Source organism: Dioscorea cayenensis, chromosome 1 (genome assembly GCF_009730915.1).
Source record: "Dioscorea cayenensis subsp. rotundata cultivar TDr96_F1 chromosome 1, TDr96_F1_v2_PseudoChromosome.rev07_lg8_w22 25.fasta, whole genome shotgun sequence".
Lineage (NCBI taxonomy): Eukaryota > Viridiplantae > Streptophyta > Magnoliopsida > Dioscoreales > Dioscoreaceae > Dioscorea > Dioscorea cayenensis.
This window is the reverse complement of record NC_052471.1, coordinates 19,844,112-19,864,577: the sequence shown is the minus strand read 5'-3', so window position 1 is coordinate 19,864,577 and position 20,466 is coordinate 19,844,112.

Here is a 20,466-nt window from a genome sequence, read left to right as displayed (position 1 = left end):
CATGATGTTTCCTATGAGGATTCCCAGACTTAGAATTTTCCAGAAATCTTCATGCTTCAGGCAGCTACAATGTTGCTACAGTACCAGGGCCCTAAAACGCAGTTTTCGGTGTCGATTTCTTCTCGAATTGCGTCATTTAGCTCTCCTAGTCTTCATTTGTTCCTAAAATACGAAATTAAACAATGAAACCATAAAAAGAGTATCGTATCCTCAATAGAGTGCAATAAACATGTGCATTTATACGTATAAAATATGTACATATAGATGGTTATCTGAATACCTCATATTTTTCCATCGAAACCCTAATTTAATATTTTCTTTTCTGAATGCCTACTATATTTTAATCAAAACACTAATCCTATGTTTTTGGAATGTCTACTATTTTTGAATCAAAAACCTAATCCTATGTTTTCTTCTAGTAATGTCTCCTTTTTTTCAATCAAAACCGTAATCAAGTGGTTTCTTTTCGGAATGATTACTATAATTGAACCAAAACAATAATCTTATATTTTCTTTATAGAATATCTATTATTTTGTAAACAAAATCCGAATCCTATGTTTTCCTTTCCTAATGTCTCCTATTGATCACTTTTGAATCAAAACCATAACCTATGTTTTCTTTTGGGAATGTCTTCTATCTTTCAATAAAAAATCTAATACTTTCTTTACTTTTCGGAATGTCTTCTATTTTTGAAATGAAACACAAATCCTAGGTTTTCTTTTCGAAATGTGTCCTATTTAAAAGGTTTGAATCAAAACCGCAATCCTTTGTTTTATTTTCAAAATGTCTCATTTGTTTTTAATCAATATGTCTGCTAATTTTTAATGAAAACACTAATCTGGTGTTTTCCTATTGGATTATCTCATATTTTTCAATCAAAACCCTAATCCTATGTTTTCTTTTCTGAGTACCTCCTATTTTCAGTCAAAACCAAAACCCTATGTGTTCTTTTCATAATGTCTACTAATTTTTTATCAAACCCTTGATCCTATATTTTCTTATAGTAATGTCTCCTATTTTTTAATCAAAACCATAATGCTATGTTTTCTTTTAGGAGGACCTACTATATTTGAATAAAAATCCTAATCATTTATTTTCTTTTTGAAATGTCTACTATTTTTTCAATAAATATCATATTCCTATGTTTTCTTATAGTAATGTCTCCTATTTTTTAATCAAAACCCTAATGCTATGTTTTCGTTTTGTAAGGCCCACTATATTTGAATCAAAACCATAATTATTTGCTTTCTTTTCGTAATGCCTACTATTTTTGAATCAAAACCCTAATCCTATGTTTCATATAGTAATGTGTCTTATTTTTCATTCATAACCCTAACCTTTTTTTTCTTTTAGAATGTCAAAAAGAAAATATATTTTTTTTTCTTTTTGGAATGTCTGCAATTTTTTAATCAATATCCTAATCCTATGTTTACTTTTCAAAATGTGTCCTATTTTTAGGATCTCAATCAAAATCCTACTCCTATGCTTTCTGATAGTAATGTCTCGTTATTTTCAATCAAAACCCTAGTCCTATGTTTTCTTTTCAGAATGCCTACTATATTTGACTCAAAATCGTAATCCTACGTTTTCTATTTTGAATTTCTCCTAATTTTCAATCAAAACACTAATTCTTTATTTTCTTTTTTGAATAAAAACACGAATCCCATGTTTTGATTTGGAAATGTCTCCTATTTTTCAATCAAAAACCTATTCGCTTCTTTCTTTTACGGAATGTGACCTATTTTTCAGTTTTTAATCAAAACGCTAATCCTTTGGTTTCTTTTCGAAATGTCTCATTTTTTTATTCAAAACCATAATCCTATCTTTTGTTTTTGGAATCTATGCTAATTTTAATCAAAATCCTAATCGTATGTTTTTCTTTTCAAAGTCCTCCAATTTTTTAATAAAACTCTAATCTTATGTTTTTCTTTAGGGAATGTCTACTATTTTTAAATCAAAACAATAATCGTATTTTTTCTTTTCGTAATGTCTCATTTTTTTTAATCAAAGCCTTAATCCTAAGTTATTTTTTAAATGCCTACTATTTTATTATCAAAACCCTCATCTTATGTTGTCTTATGGGAATGTCTGCTATTTTTGAATCAAAACAATATTATTATATTTCCTTTTTGTAATGTCTCATTTTTTTCAAACAAAACACTAATGTTATGTTTACTTTTCGTAGTGGCTCCTATTATTGAATCAAAAATGTAATCCTAGGTTTTCTTATGTTAATATCTGTTATTTTCCAATCAAAACCTTAATCCTATATTTTATTTGGAAATGTTCCCTATATTTTGCTTTTTAATCAAAACCCTAATTTTATGTTATCCTATTGCAAAAATAGCAATGTCTCTTATCCTAATCCTATGTTTTCTTTTGATAATGTATGTTATTTTTTAATCAAAACCCTAATCCTATTTTTTCTTTTGGCGCACCATTTGCTTCAGTGTTGTCAGTCTGTTTCACAACATGAGGTGACTCAGTTTTCTATCTGACTCGACTTGTATGATGACGATTACATCGACACTAAGGAATATGAGCAGCTACCAACCAATTACCCTCATAGTTTGACCGCACAGCGAGCATACAAGATATTGTGTGGCTAGGGTTAGTACAAGCCAAGGATTTCTAAGGCTATGTGCCTCCCTCGTCCTGCCGACAGATATATCCACGCCGTTCTTAGTAGATCAATGAATGACCATGGTGATGGGATAGGCGTCCTCAATCGTCAGGAGTTGTTATATTTTTATTCAATTATACAAGGTGAGCATATTCACTTGGGACATATTGTGGTTAAGTATTTGCGTCATGAGGGCCAGTAGTCAACAGTTGGAGTATTGTTTTCTAGCCCGTATATTACTAGACTTGTCATGGGAATGGGTATACTTGAGACGATCAGAGGGCTAGAGAAGACTATCGTTCCATCCCCTCTCGGACTAGAGACTATGAGATTGATGGACATGGTGCATAGATATGGACTAAGCACTTACGTAATGATTATGACAACATTAGAGGCATCCGTGGGTGTGGGTCATAAGGCAAAGGATTCTCAGCCTGCTCCACAGCCCCAACAGGAGCCGATGGGCACCGATGTACCCCTGAAGCATAGGAGCCTCTAGTGCGCATCTTTTCTCCATCTCGAGCCCATGATCATGTTGAGAGGCTCGAGAGCGCTGTAGGGTTGTTACAGGTAGATGATGAGTGCACTTTGCATACATGTTTTTATACCCTAATTTCATTACTTTACTTGTTCTTAAGTGTAATTTTATACATGAGCAGTGCTATTATGGGTCTTTTTGTCATATGTGCAGAAATCAAGGGCTTATTACAATATGGAGCATATTCAAGATGAAAATAGCCCATAGGAGTTCAACCATCCAACCGTCACTAACCCTACACCTAAGGTGAAAATCTTAAAAGACACTGTCCTAAACCTAAGGTCAACCGTGACTAACCCTACACTATGCCCTTGTTGAGAAATCACTCAATCTCAACACCTGACACCATGTAGGATTGCTTATTGCTCTAGGACTCCAAGTGATAAACCCTATTCCCTAATATAGATCAAACCCTTTAGTCCAAGCGAAAGACACCTAGTTACAATTAAGCCCCAACATCAAGGATTATTTCAACACTTCACTCCGTTTCTTGTGTAACTAAGACCCAGCGGAGTTCCTCTCTTAGCACTTCACTCTATTACGACTGCAATGAACTCTTGGAACATGGAGGTAGGATAAATCACACTGGAAGGGAAAGAGGACATTTAGCTACCTCTCGACTCACCCTCTCAACCCTCTCCAATCTTGCTTTGTCTAACCCTCATGGTGTGTCAATCACTCACAAGGACTACCAATGTAGATTCTCAACCCTAGTGTCACCCTAAGGAAAATCAATTCAACAAGCATTCAAGATTGGAACTCAATTAAAATATCAATTTGAGAAAAAATAATAAAAGGTTAATGAAACAAAATCATCCTAGGGTTTACAATTCCAAGCACCCACTAGGGGTTTAGTTCTCCATAGCGCAAGATACAATCAATAATGAAATCAAAAGTAAAAAAAATCAATCCATTAGTAAAACTCCTTTATAGTCCGTATCGATGGTTTGTGGAGTAGCCTCGTCTTCTTTGTGGGTTCCCTCGTCATGCCTAGGACACACCTCACCGAATCGATGCGGATAAAAGCTTCCCAAATAACTATCTTTCGAAGGAATGCAGTTTTGAAGGCCGTAGAACCACTCCAAAAGCCTTGCCAAAGCCTCTCCAAACCCTAGCTGCGAGCGTCCCCAACAATGAGAAAAAGCTGGGCAAAAGATTTTTTAAAACGGCTTAAATTGTGGCTTAAATAGGGCTGAAATCAAGCATCCACACGGGAGTGTCGAACTTCCACATGCCTGTGTGAATCTCCATGAAATGAATTTATGCAATATGTAAACAGTAACTGCCACATTACTTTCTGCTGCAATGATTTACTACAGTTTTCACCAAAATACTACCGATTCCACACTCTTCATCGCATTATGTATTCAATAAAAATCACCTTCACAACGATCTTACTAGCATTGCATAAGTCGGAACACGCGAATGTCACTGCCTTTGTGCCGCTCCAAACCATGTATTTGGTAGAGCATAATGGAGGTTGGCACACAATTAGGTGTCAACAAAGTGCATCCACGATCTACTTTTGGCTCTTTTCTTTCATAATTGTCTCCACAACCCTACATGCACAAAAAAACACAAATACACTTGCATAAGCGAAAAAATTTTAGAAAGTAATGCTTAATTTAAGAAAAGAACACTTCATATTAGTAATACACAAGCACTTCTCAGGACATGGTCGTGTCAATACTTGCAAGACCCAGATCATCGGCGAATTCATTGGAAAATTATTGACATAAGCTGGGTGTCAATGAGACGATCATGTCTTAGTGTTGCATGGTTACAACACGATCATGTCCTCGCCAACGAACTTTTCAAGCTAAGACACTCCTTACTTATTTCGCTCCCAGTATGGCACGGTCTGAGATACGATCCTTTGTAGACCGTGTTGATCCGAAAAAGTTCCTTTTTAACACCAGATTTTTAGGTTTCCTCTTCATCTTTATTCGGGGATCTTCTTCTCCATCGGAAGGACTTTGATGGGGATGAAGATCAAGCTTATCCACACCTTCTAGGGCATAAAGTAGCATGTTGGGGACACAAGAGAAGTGGTGTTAGCACAAGGAGCTCGACATAGAAGGCAAATCTTAGAGTGAAGGGAGTTATGTCTTCTTTCTCCAGATCTGGTCTTTTCTTCTCTATGTTGTACCCACCCATTAGGGGCTAACTAACCACTGTACCTTGGGATGCAAACTTTGTACTTTGGATGCTATAAACACTTACAATCTTTTGATCTACGGAGTTCTTTTTGTTCTTGTGTGATAAGTGGTTGTGTGATAAGAGTGCGAAGTGTTCTTTCCGTATGATGAGCATTACTTTTATCAGGTTTTACAGCTAATACTTGTGAATTTGTGTTACTTTCATGCATATAGGGTTGTGAAGCCGAATGTTAAAGAAAGAAGCTAATGTAGATCGTGAACACACTATTTGGAGGAAATCTTGAGAAGGGTCAAACGCGAAGACATAAGTGGGGTTCAAGATGCGAGAATGTGTGCCAACCACCGTGTATTCAAGCTACCACAATGGTTTGGAGGGTGACACATTCAAAAATGCGTGTGAACTGCAAGTGTACAAGTGTCGAAGTAATAAAATACACGGTGAGTCGGGTAGTCGAATCCACAGGGAACATGACCACCAGTACTAACTTCTTCTCTGCTTTCTAGCCTAATGATAAATGGAAAGGTGTGGTGATCTAATGTGCGAAGAAATAAATACCGGAGACGAATATGCAAGTGTGAAATGGAGGGAGATCTCAATTAGTAAAAGTGGGGTATTCGGGCAATGCTCCCCCTAGGATTCAGGTATTAGGTACCGAATGAGCAAAGTGTTTCTATGAAGAGTAACTTAAGTCATGGAAATCCAAATATAATCGGATCCGGCCTCCCGATCTCCGATGCTAGTCCCCTAAGATGTCCCGGTGGAGAAATCGCTCAATCTCAACACCTCACACCACATATGACCGCAAAGCACTCTAGGGATTCCAAGAGGTGTATCCGATTCCTAAAGATTGATCCAACCCTAATTCCCGGTAAAGGATCCTAACCCCCTACAAGGTCCCGGTGGAGAAATCTCTCAATCTCACGCCTCACACCAAATATGGTTGCATAGAGCTTAGGGAATGGAGATAGAATACACCAATCGGAGGGGAAAGGGGATGCTCACTATCTCATGAATCACCCTCTCAACCCTCTTCAATCTTGAGATTCTAACCCTAATTGAGACCTTTCCCTCACCAAGGTAACAAATCAGGCAAACCAAATAACCAAAGATCAATAAGGCAAGCAAGCATTAGAAAATCAAGATTAAAACTTAATCAAACTCGGATTAAATAGAAACACGAAGCAAATCCACAAAAGATAAGAATACCAGGGTTCACAAGCCCAAATACCTTTTAGGGTTTAAGCTCTCCATAGAGCAACATACAAAACACACCATCAATGAATGAAAGTACATTAAAACCATAGAAATAAACCCCCTTATATATGAACTGATGCCCTTGATAGAGAGCTTCAACGTCTTGAAGGACCCACTACGAAGCTAGGTTCACCGGTGGCTTCCTTGATGCTATAACGGAGGAGGAATCGATCAAAGTTGGTGATGAAGCGCCTCCAAAGCCACAAATACCTCCTCTCCAAACCCTAGCCGTCTCATCCATTAAGGGCCGCACAAAAGATGAGAAAGAATAGGGCAAAACGGCTATTTATATGCCTTAGACCGCGTCAGTCACGTGCCCCCACGGGCCCATGTGGATTTTCCACGTGGCCGCGTGGGCTGCATGAACAGTAATTTTGCTAAAGTACTGATACAATAAATTGTTAGTGTTTTACTATAGTCAAATTGCTTCAGTACTTTTCACAAAACGCGGTCCAAACACTCTTCTCTTGAGGCCACATGTCCGAGCACACGTCCATGTGGTAGGCTATAAAACTTTTCTTCATCGACGTATCTTCGAGTGGACTTGCAATCTTAACAAAGAGAAGGAACATGAAGATGTGGCTCCCTTTGTGCCCTTCCAACTATTGAATTGACTTAAATCTTCTTGGAAGTTGGCACACATCTCCATGTTTATGAACTCCTCTCATGTCTTGGTCCTTGAATTGAACAAGAACTCCCAACATTGTGTCTTTATAGCCTATCTTTGCTTCCTTTTTACTCTTCAAGGCATTCACAACCTATATGCATAAAACAACACCAAATACACAATATGAGACATAAACCATGGTAAAAATTATGCTCAATGCATGTAAACATATATAAAAATATGTCTACTCAAGCACTTATCAGAGGAGCACAAAAGCAGTCACATTCGAGTATCCCGGCTTGTGCATTGATAGCAAGATCTTCACTAATGAGGCCGGTTATTAAAAAAAAAAAGCTATCTATGACATATGGCAAATCTACAGGGGTGTGTGGATGCCCGATTCTAGCCCTATTTATGCCGTGATTCAGCCCCGATTTCAGTATTCTTTTCTCCATTCTTTCCCAAACTTGAGAGAGGGATGCGGGTAGGGTTGTGAGAGGTATTGGTAGGGTTTTTGGAGAGTTTTTTCATCTTTGACATCGTACTCCACATGGAAGAAGATTATTGTGAGAGCTTTCATCGGCACTGGACAAGAGGGCCTTTGGAGGAGACGAGACTTCTACATAAGACCATCGTTATGACTATCGAGGGAGTTTTCTATGGATTACTTATTTTTACATTCGATTTCATTATTGATTGTAACTAACTCCATGGAGAGCTAAATACCCTAGTGGGTACTTGGATTTGTGAACCCTAGGATGTATTGTTTCATTAAACTTTCTATTATGCTTTAATTAATTGATGTTTTATCGGAGCTCCAGTCTTGAATGATTGATTGATTGAATCCTCCGTTAGAGTGACACTAGGGTTGAGAGTTCATATTAGTAACCCTTGTGAGTGAGTGATACACCATGAGGGTTAGACAAAGCTAGATTGGAGAAGGTCAACAGGCTGAGTCGAGAGGTAGCCGAGGGTCCCCTTTCCCCTAGGATGTGATTTATCCTACCTCCATTTCATTGAGTTCTTTGCGGTAATAGTAGAGTGAATGGGCTAAGGGATGACCTTCCGCTAGGGCTTAGTTGTAGAGGTAATGGAGTGAAGCGTTGAAGTGATTTTAGCACCTAGGACTTAATTGTGACTAGGGAGCTCTCACATGGACCAAAGGGTTAGGTCTATATCTAGGACTGGAATCCCTAGAACTCCATGTGATTCTATCCGAGTACGAGGTTTTGAGATTGTCTGATTTCCACTCTAGGACACGGTATATAGCTAGTCACGGTTGTCCTTAAATTGGAGACCGTGTATTGAAGGATTTCCACGACTCATTAATGCATTAGTTAGGAGGTATAATAGTCGGTTTTGCACTTGAAATGATTGTCCTAGGCGGAACAATGTCCGAGTACCCCATTTATATCGATTGCATTATCACTCACTTACTTGTGCTTTATTTTCTTGCTTCTTTTATTCTTGTTTACATTACATCTTGTTAACACAATCATTATTCATCTTCACTTGGTTAAGAAACAATTTAAGTAATTTTACTCCCTACTCACTATTGATACGATACCCACTCACATGGGATTTTCCGCACACCCGTGCAGTTGCATTCAAAGGCAAAGGAGTGGTTTGCTGAGAGCGCACAGGGGCATGCGTCTACCCCTGTGACTCTCTCCTGTGTAGGCGCACGGGCATGTTTAATTTCCTTAAGCCCATGCGGATGTGAAGAATTCCATGAGACACGATTTTCCTTAAAAAAATATCATTTAATCTTTCATATATTACCCTTCCAGACACTCGAAAAACACTCTTGATCAATTTCTCGACCTCTCACCGTTGTTTTAGAGGGATTTCCATTCAATTTCCACGCCGAATTCAAAGTTTTCATTCCCATTTCATCAGTAAATCTTTCGCTCTCTCTCTTATTCACCAATTATTTTTTTTATTTGATTAAAAGTGTTGAGTTGCGGCAATTTTCACTCTATAATGTTTTATGCATATTTATAAAGAGTTTAGACGTGGTTTTAAGGTGTATTTTTGGTAGTATTGACATGCAGCCGTGCTATTTTCACGCCCAGATAAACGGGCATGTGGAATTTCCACACGAATGTGTGGAATTCTGTAGTATTATTTCCAGAGCTTCATTGATCATTTTCTCCTCAATTCTTGCAGATATGGCACCTCATTTGAAGAAGCAAGAAGTTAAGCGTCCCAGGGAGACCCCACCTGAGCTAGTACACATGGAATTCTCCAATCCCGAGCATCAAGCTCGATTTGAGAGATTATCGGTACTCAGTTTTGGTCAATCTCACGTTGTGGATTGGAGTATGCTAATAGAAATTCGGCGGGGTGACGAGCTAGCTGATGAGATTGAAGAGATGTTAGTAGTGGGAAGCTAGAGAAGATTGTTGATGATCCGAGAGCCAGTTTTCCATGCGTTGAGGCTAGAGGTGTTGGTGTCTTTCGAGTTTGATCAGCCATATGGGAGTTTGGACACCGTGATGCTATACAGTTTTGAGCATTGGGACATCCATTTTACATGAGTGTCACTGAGTTCTCAGTTTGTATGGGCTTGTAGGATGAGATTTACACATGTGCAGAGGAGTATGGACGCTTGGCGACGGATTTCCCGGGTACGTCGACTCCGAAGCAAGTGTACTGAGTTTTGTGTGGATATGGGTAGTTTGAACAGGGAGTGTCCAAGGCCACAATCCTATCTCAGATGAGCTATGGATACTTACACTCGGTCCTTAGTAGGTCTGTGTCTAATGGAGATGACAACACAGCTATTTTGAGCATGCAAGACTTACTCTATTTATACTACATGGTCTGTGATGTGCCGATTCACCTGGGGCACATAGTGGCAAACGTTTTGAGGCATCAAGGCCAGTTTGCGAGAGTAAGAGTATTATTCAATGGTCCATACGTCACTAGACTCATCTTGGGGATGGGTTTTCTAGACGCTATAAGAGGTCCTGAGAGGACGGTCATGCCTTCCCCTCTTGGATTTGATACGATTAGGATGATGGGATTGGTGTGTAGATGCGGGCCTAGAGCATACATTATAGCTATGGTCACCCTAGAGATCGCTGAGGGGTGGAAGGGATACATCAGAGGATTCCTGACAGGTTCCTGAGCCTTAGTTTGCATAGATGGGGACCGGAGCACCCTTTACAGCACAGGATCATATTGAGAGGCTCAAGAGTGCTGTGAGTGTATTATGGTCTGAGATCACTGAGATTCGAGTGACACAGTCAGTATAGTATACCGATGTGATGGCCCATTTCGATAGGTTATAGCAGTTATTGATTAGCCGACCTCCGGCTCCTCTGGCCTCACCATCACCTAATCCAATGGCACCATTTGATTATCCAGCAGCAGTGGCAGAGTTGACAGTTGATGATACCGACACTTGACATTATTTTTCATCATCTTTATTACTTTTGCATTTCATTTTGGACTTGTATACTCAAAAAGGACTTTCTTTCTGGGTTTGTTTTCATTTTGTGGTCTCGAGTTGTATTCATTGCTTTACCTGTTATTTCGTCAAGTTGTTTTTTCTTTATTGAGCTTCACCGAACCCCCCCCTTCCCCCCCCTTGTGTATGCGTGTAGATGGTCTTGTCAGTATCGGAATTGAGAACTAGTCATGGACACAACCGAGGTGATTTTGCACTTGGTCGTGTGTGCTTCACAACCTGTCGGAACATCACTCCCAAGGATTTAGTTCCATGAAATGCAACACTAGCAGTTAGGGGAGTATTATTTTGATTGCTTCTCCCACATATACTCTCGATTGATATACATTATGAGTGAGCTTGCATGTATACATTGGGGATAATATACAACTTAAGTGTGTGTGGGGGGGGAGGTTCATAGTGCAAATATCTTTTATATTAGTTTTGATTGACATATATGCTCACATAGCCAATGGCGGTTCACCTATGAAGTACGAAGCTACTCTCATAAGTCAGATACTAGTTATGCCCTAATGAGAGAAAGTGCTATCTCATAGGATGAGTGAAAACTACCACTACGGTAGAAAGAGCTACCACCTCGAAAGTGTGAAAACCACCTTAACGGCCGCTTTTGAAAGGGCTACCTTAGAGAATGTGTGAAGCTACTACCACCTTTTATTTTTAATTTGTGTTACTTTGTGTAGATAAATAAGTCCTTTATACTTAGAACTTTGAGGAGTACACTTTAGGTTGACTTGAGTGAGTTTGCACATACTCTTACACAATTTCAGGTTTGTTGTACTTTTTTATTTAAGTTTTTAGCTAGAGCATTGATTTTTCGTATTTAATGTTGAAATTTCCCTTACTTGTAGAATGCTCTCTTTGTACGCTTTGGTGAACCTAAGGCCACCACTTCCAATATTTCCTTCGTCTATTCTTCAATGATTTTATTTTTGCATGAGGACAAGCAAAAGCTAAAGTGTGGGAGAGTTTGATAAGTGCTTGTGTGATAAGAATGCGAAGAGTTCTTTCCTTATCTTTGAGCATTACATTTACCAGGTTTTAGCACTAATACTTGTGCATTTGTGTAACTTTTCATGCATATAGGGTTGTGAAGCGAATGTTAAAGAAAAAGCCAATGTAAATTGTGAGCGCACTATTTGGAGAAAATCTTTAGAAGGGTCAAAGCGCAAAGACATAAGTCGGGGTTCAAGATGCAGAGCGATGTTCCAACCTCAGTGTATTCAAGCTAGCACAATAGTTTGGAAGGGGCACAAAAGTAGTCACATTCGAGTATCGGCTATGTGCATTGATAGCATGATCTTCACCAATGAGGGCCGGTTATTGAAAAAAAGAAAAGCGATCTCGATGTAAATGTGTGCCCGTTAGCGTTACCTCGATGAAAAACATGGATTCGGGAGTGTTTGGGCTGACACTATAGCAACTACTATAGCAAACATTGTAGCAAATTATTGTAGCAGGTATCGTTCACGGACAGCTGAAAAAGAGAATTTCAGAGAATCCACACGGGCATATGGAAATTATCCATGCCCATGCGGAAATTCCACAGGCCCGTGTGGCAAATCCACATGGGTGTGTGGATGCCCGATTCCAACCTTATTTAAGACGCGATTCAACCCCGATTTCAGCATTCTTTTCTTTATTCTTTCCCAAAATTGAGAGGGGGTTGCAGCTAGAGTTTTGAGAGGTATTGGCAGGGTTTCTGGAGAGGTTTTCAGCTTTGACATTGTGCTCCACTTGGAAGAAGGTTATTGCGAGAGCTTTCATCGGCATCGATCCGGCGAGGTGTGTCCTAGGCCAAACAAGGGGGTCTTTGGAGGAGACGAGGCTTCTCCACAAGACCATCATCACGACTATTGAGGGGGTTTTCTATGGATTATTTGTTTTTACATTCGATTTCATTGTTGATTGTAACTATCTCCATGGAGAGCTAAACCCCCTAGTGGGTAGTTGGATGTATTATTTCATTAAACATTCTATTATGCTTTCATTAATTGATGTTTTATTTGAGTTCCAATCTTGAATGCTTGATTGATTGAATCCTCCCTTAGAGTGACACTAGGGTTGAGAGTTTATATTGGTAACCCTTGTGAGTGAGTGACACACCACGAGGGTTAGACAAAACTAGATTGGAGAGGATGGAGAGGGTGTGTAGAGAGGTAGCGGAGTGTTCCCTTTCCCCTCCGATGTGATTTATCCTATCTCTATTTCCTTGAGTTCTTTCCAGTCATAGTAGAGTGAATGGGCTAGGGATGACCTTCGCTAGGGAGCTTAGTTGCAGAGACAGTTTGAGCGTTGAAGTGATTTTAGCACGTAGGAGTTAATTGTGACTAGGGATCTCTAACTTGGACCAAAGGGTTAGTTCTATATCTATGAAGAGGGTTTATCAATTGGAATCCCTAGAACTCCATGCGATTCTATTTGAATGCGAGGTGTCCGATTTCTACTTCGGGACATGGTATGGAGTTAGTCACGGTTGACCTAAGATTTGGGACCGTGTATTGAAAGATTTCGACGACTCATTAATGCATTAGTTAGGAGGCATAATAGTCAGTTTTGCACTTTAAATGATTGTCCTAGGTGGAACGATATCTGAGTACCCCAATTTTATCGATTGCCTTATCTCTCACTTACTTGTGCTTTTCTTTCTTGCTTCTTTTATTCTTGTTTACATTACATCTTGTCAACACAATCATTATTCATCTTCATTTGGTTGAGAAACAATTTAAGTATTTTTACTCCCTACTCCATGTGGATAAGATACCCACTCACCTAGGATTTTATTACTCGACAAACCTGTGCACTTGCGGGACATACACAAGGGGCGTTGTCATTGTGTTAATCTTGTGTTGGTATAACTTGATGTGTTTGATTTTCACAGCTGCTTGGGTACAATTTGATGTGTGGATTGCTGTAGTTGTGATTATCTTGTGTGATTGCAAAACTTGATGTGCAAGAGGCCATAACTACTTTAGCAAAACATGGTGTACATTAGAACCATAGCTGCCACATTACTACTTAGCACATGCTTGACCCCTAGAATGTACCTGGTAGAACTTGAGATTGAGTGAGCATTCCCCAGTATAAGGGGAACATCCCGGGGCATTATTCTCTTCCTTTGACAGTTGATCCAATCGCCTTTATCTCCATCCTTTCTTTTCCTTATCTTCCTTTTAATTGTTCCTTTATTTTGCTCAACTTCATCACCTATTTAATTGTCACTAGAGATCAGTGTTAAGTTAGTATTTTGAGTCCAGTTCATGAGGTTTGACAACTTTATCCCTCACGAGGTGCTATTATATTACTTGTGTGTGACCCCTATATTTGCGGAGAACACATCAATTTTTTGGCGCCGCTGATGGGGACTGCCAACCATTAAAAAAGCTTACAATCCAGTGTTCTAGTTTGTTTATATTTTGCATATTTGTGTATATCTTCTTTCTTTTTTGATGTGTTCTTTACTTTGTCATCACTTTCTTGCTTTACTTTAAATTTTCTGTGAACTTACATTGGGTTCATCTATTAAGCTCAGGTACAAGTGTATGACCTATGGGAGCACATCAACCCCACCAGTTAACCTTGATCTAGTAGCGAGAAAAACCTTAGGAAGAAGCTGCATCATATTAGTTTAAGCAATATAGGGTTTGTTCAAATTAGTGTGGAAGTGGATTAGGATGTAGAAATGGCCGGCAATCACCCACAGAGTTTCTCAGATTTTGCCTGACCAAATCTAGAGGGGGTCAGTTCTAGCATTGTTCATCCTCCTATTGCTGCCAATAATTTTGAGTTGAAGCTAAATTTCATCCATTTGGTGCAATAAATTTGCCAATTTGACAGGTTTCTAGATGAAGACCCATATGAGCATCTCAGAAATCTCTTGGAGATCTGTGATACATATATGGCAAGCAATGTCTCTGAGGAGGCAGTTTGCCTGAGACTATTCCAATTCACATTGCGAGGATGGGCCAACCAAAGGCTAAATTCCTTGCTACCTGGGTCTCTTACATGATGGAAACAGGTCTCCGAAGCATTTGTTGCTAGATACTTTCCTCCTATGTAGATCACTATGCTCAGAAGTGATATCTCTTCATTTTGTTAGTTGGAGTCTGAATCATTGTATGAGACATGGGAAAGATACCAAGAGATACTACAGAAATGGCCACAACACAAAATTCTTGAGTGGATGCAAATTCAAATTTTTTTACAACGGGCTAAACACTTGTACCAAACAGATGCTTGATGCAGCCGCCGGGGGTTCATTATGTAACAAGCAACCTAGTGATGCACAAAAGATGATTGAAGAGATGGCAAGCAACCGGTATCAATGGAGTTGTGAAAGGAACAAACCGGTGAAATCCACTGGTATCTTTCAAGTGGATGTCATCACAACTCTTGCAACATAGCTTGAAGCAATATCAAAAAGGTTAGACAACATGCACTCCCCATCTTCAATCTCGGGGCCCATTTAGAATAGTTCTAGCTACTCATTTGACTCAAGTTATCCACCTACTAGTGATGCAAGTGTAGAGCAAATTGAGCAAGTGGATTTTCCTTGTCTGGATCATCGTTACCAAAATAATCCATATAGCAGCACTTACAGTGCCGAATGGAGGAATCATTTTTTAGTAGAGTCAGTCGTGACAATGTCAAGCAACACAATAGTAGTACAAACCCTTACCTCAGGTTGCATCATAATCATAGCCTTCATCCTCTTTTGATTCTGCTAATGAACTCATTAGTTTAATGCCTCGATTTATCAAGAGTGCTGAGACCCATTTTACAGGTCATGAAGAGATGATTAAAAATACAAATGCAACTGTGAGGAACTTAGAACATTAAGTGGCTCAAATATCCAAGTTACTAGAAGAAAGATTACCAGGGACACTTCCAAGAAACACGGTGGCTAACCCAAAAAAATCCTTGAAGGGTGTGTCTTTGCGAAGTGGGAAGCAACTCCAAGATCCTATTGAGAAGGAACTTAAACTGACAGTTACTGAACTAGTGGTGATCACTGACATAGACAATGCCCCACAGAACAAATCTCTAATCCCAGAATATCAGCAGAAACTTCCTATTCCCTCTAAGGTAAAGAAAGATCAGCAAGATGAGCAATACAAAAAGTTCCTAGACATGTTCAAGACTTTGCACATTAATATGCCATTTGTAGAAGCTCTAGCTCAGATGCCTAGGCATGCTAAGTTTTTGAAAGAATTGCTCACCAAAAAGAGGAAATTGGAGGATGTATCTTCAGTAGCACTAAGTGAGGAGTGCTATTCTTTGCTTTGCAACAAACTCCCCAAGAAGGAGAAAGATCCTAGAGGCTTTATTGTTCCATGCACGATTGGGTGTTTGGTAGATGAAAAGGCACTTGTTGACCTTGGGGCAAGTATTAATTTGATACCATAAAGGATTTTCTAGAGCTTGGATCTTTGGAAGACTAAACCTAGAAACATCACTCTCCAATTGGCAGACCGATCCACCCGAAGACCGCTGGGCATAAATGAGGATGTTATCGTCAAATTGGACAAATTAATATTTCCTGTGGACTTTGTCATCTTGGATATTGATGACAAAGTGGAAGTGTTGTTAATCCTAGGATGACCATTTTTGGTGGCATCCAAAGCTCTCATTGATGTGAAAAATGGCCGAATGACTCTTCGAGTCGGTGATGAAGAAACCATATTTAGGCTTTCCGATTCCATGTGACATACGATGGACTTTGATCATACTTGTTATTTTTTTGATGTGGTTGATAAGGTTGTTTTTGATTTTATGCAGGAGACATTCTTGAGGGATAAACTCAATGACCTTTTGGAGGACATACCATTTGATGAAGACAAACCGGGTATGGCAACAGAGGACATCCAAGGTCTTGATGTGTTAGTATGCATGGACTCTAAACCACCTGAGTGGCGGATCTCCCTAGTGAAGAAGTGGTGGAAGATGGTAACATGCAAAAACAAGATGACACTTCCTTCACCACCCAAACCGCGCGTCCCTAACCATGCTGGCACTCGGCCACTTGGTGAGATCCATTTAATTAACATATCACCTTCATATTTATGTAATTGTGTCACACGTACCCTAGAGAGGTCTCGCTTTCATGAAACTCAGTAAGCGTGCAACAGGTACGTCAAGCTAGTGACGTTAAACAAGCGCTTCTTGGAAGGCAACCCAAGTTATTTGTTTTGTGTTGGTTATCTCCGTTTTTCATTTTTGTTTTAGGTTCGTTGTTTCCTAGCCTCATGTCATTCGCTCTCTCGTAGTCTTATGGTTGTCATGATCTCTTTGTTTTGGATTTTGTGTTGTTTTGTGTTTCATTTTTAGTCGTGTGCTTTATCATTTATTTTGGGAGGAAGATTCTCTACTCTGAAAATTTCCAGGACAGACACGGGCAGGACATAAGAAGGACATGCTCATTTGTATGCCTCCAATTTTCTTTGGCCAGACATTTTGGTAAATTTCCAAGGCAGACACTAGCTTCACATGATCGTGTCAATGCGAAACACATATTCTGTGCTTCTTGCATGATTGTATCAGTGCTAAATTGTTAATTTTGCCATTCTTCGGTGATTTTAAGGGGGATTAGCACCCTTTGTGCCATGGTCATCGCACACCTTGATTTTCATGCCCAAACAAGCGATTTGACACACACGTGTCGCAGACATGCGCGGGGTGTGACCTTTTGGCTCTGCCACGTTACTTCAAAAACTGAACGCCGGTAGCAGCACCCCTTCACTTCACCTCTTTCCCTAAAATCACCTGACTCTTTCTCCTCCTTTTCAGCCTATTTAATGGGGTACGCTAAGTTATAATGTCCATCAATGGCTTCCCTTCGTTGATCATGCCAAAGAAGAATATTTCTGGTAGGTCTTCTAAGCGACCTAGATCTGACGCGTCGTCACCTGGTAATAAGTGTTTGTGTGATATGAATGCGAAGCATTCTTTCATTATGTTGAGCATTACTTTTCTCAGGTTTTTACATTAATATGTGTGTTTTTATGTTACTTTTATGCAAGTATGGTTGTGAGGCTGAGTATGAAGGAAATAGGCCAATGGGGATCATAATGCACCCATTTTGGAGGAGATCTTGCTAAGGTTCAAACGCGAAGACATAGGACAGGTGTGAGATGCTAGAGTGTGTGCCAACCTCCTTGCATTCGAGTGAGCACATCCATTTGGTGGGGCACAAAGGTAGTCACACTCGAGCATTCCATCTTATGCATATAAGAACAGGAGCTCCACCAACATATATATCATTAAAGAAGCAAGTGATTCACGACGTGAACTTGTGCCCGTTTGCGTTACCCCGATGAAAGTATGGAATTGGGAAGCTATTCAGGTCGAAGCTGTAGCAAACCACTGTAGCAACACTGTCGCAAGCACTGTACCGGCATGTTTTCTGGGCATTTGGCTGTGAGCTTCACGGGCTCCATGCGACCGCATGGATGCCCGCATGGACTGACGGGATATAAACGAAACCGATTTTTCTAGGGCAAGAGGAGGACTTTTTGGGGAGAGTTCTTGGAGCCGATTTTCACCAGTCTTTAGGAGGCAAGATCACACGTTTTGGAGAAGGGAAATCAAAGGGAGAAGCTCGATTTTGGCTAGATCTTCATCGATCTCTTGTTTGGGAGTTTGTAGACAACGAGGGAAGCCACCCCCATCGCGGCATCCGTGGAAGCATTTCCACCTAGCTTGGCTTGTCTTCCTACTTCTATTATTTGAGGGAGTTTTCTTATGCCATTTGTAGTTGTTTTCATGGACTTGTTGCTTGCATTTGTTTGCATGGACGAGTAGACCCCAAGGTCACCGGATGCCGGTGAACCTTGGGGTGAACTTGTGTATTTGGATGATTTAATTTTGTCTATTGCAATTGTTGTGTATTTGTGATTCATTCTTGGTGCATTTGATGTGTTGCTTACATGAGAACTCGTAAAACCAACTGCTAGGTTGTACTTGGTAGCGTGACCATCGCCCTTGTACTAGACACACCAAGTTTGGAAGGGATTCATGTATCGAATACGCCGTAACCATCGGGTATTCTGCACTCTCCACCATTAGGGCTAGACCAAGTTGTGTTCCGGTCCTAATTAGGGATTTCCCCACTTGTTAATGCAATTGTATGAGGATTTGATCAGAAGAAATTTACGTGTCAATACTTATACCGGATTAGGGGTTAATTGCCGTGACCATCGGGTTGATCTAATTTAGGAAATCTCTAGGTCCAAACCTTCAATTGTATGACATTCTTAGCATCCTTTGCACTTTAGTAGCCCCTAGGGAATCCGCATCGGTGACCATTTCTTTCCCCTAATTTTATACCCCTACCTTATCATAGACTCCATTTGTAGTTCTTTTATTTCAAGTAATAGATTAGAGAAACCCTTCGAATCATTCGGCTAGACAATACACAAAGAGGAAGTAAGAGTAGATTCTTGGGCCCAGGGAATACGACCCTCTCGTGCTCGCACGAGGGATATTACTTGACGACTCTGTGCACTTGCGAATCGCTCATCAGCTTGTGAACCACACATAAGCGTGCGAAACTCTTCAGGTTGCTCCCTCCATCTCGAGAAGACACAGGGGCGTGCGGCTGCACCTGTGAATTAATCTTGTGAATGTCCACGCCCATGGAGAATTTCCATACGGGCGTGCGGAAGACTTGATATCTTTCTCTGCTGTCCAGGGAAGCCACAGGGGCGTGCGTCTGGCCCTGTGGGTCTGGTGCACGGGCGTGGATATTTTCCGCACGCCCGTAGGAGATCGTTCTAAGTCAGTGAGAGTTTTTCCCGAGAGTGCACAGGGGCGTGCATACGCCCCTGTAGAGCTTTTGAAGTGAGGAGCACGGGCGTGGGGAATTTTCACACGCCCGTGTGGATGCACAGAACGTCAAAAGTCGCGAGTTCTGTTTAAAAGAGGATGATTTCTCTCCCTCCTCACAACTCCTTTTCACTTGAAACACTCTCACACTACTCTCCGAGTCCATAGCGTCAGTTTAGTGGGATTATAGTGAAGTTTTCTGGCCGGCTCTTCATTTTCTTACTCCTCCTCGTCGATAAATACTTTTTCATCATCTTCTTCGTCAATTCATGATTTCTATTGATTAATCTGGTTAATAATGCTTCGTTTCCTCAATTAGAACAATGATTTATGTTTAGAACGAAGTTAGAGATATTATTGAGTTGTATTTTAGGATTCTTGATGCCTGGCCGTGCGGTTCTCACGCCCCGTGAATCCACACGGGTGTGCGGAAATTCCACACGACCGTGTGGATTTCTGCAGTATTGTTTTATCAACTTGTTTGACTAATTTTGTTTAAATTTGGTAGATCATGGCACCTAGGTCAAAGAAGCAAGCTGATAAGAGGCCATGTAATTCATCCTCTGAGCCCGAGGGTATGCAATTTGCGATTCCCGAACATCAGGTCCATTATGAGTGCTTATCGCGACTCCGCTTCAGACATACTTGATTCCTGGACACGACTATACTGCGAGATCTTCAGCAGGGAGATGGGTTCGCTGATGAGGTTGAGGACCTTCTTTCAGATGGTGGTTGGTGGCAGTTGTTGACGATTAGAGAGCCAGCCATATGAGGATTAGCACCCTTTGTGCCATGGTAATGGCACACCTTGATTTTCATGCCCAAACAAGCGATTTGACACACACGTGTCGTAGACATGCGCGGGGTGTGACCTTTTGGCTCTGCCACGTTCCTTCAAAAACTGAACGCCGGTAGCAGCACCCCTTCACTTCATCTCTTTCCCTAAAATCACCTGACTCTTCCTCCTCTTTTTCAGCCTATTTAA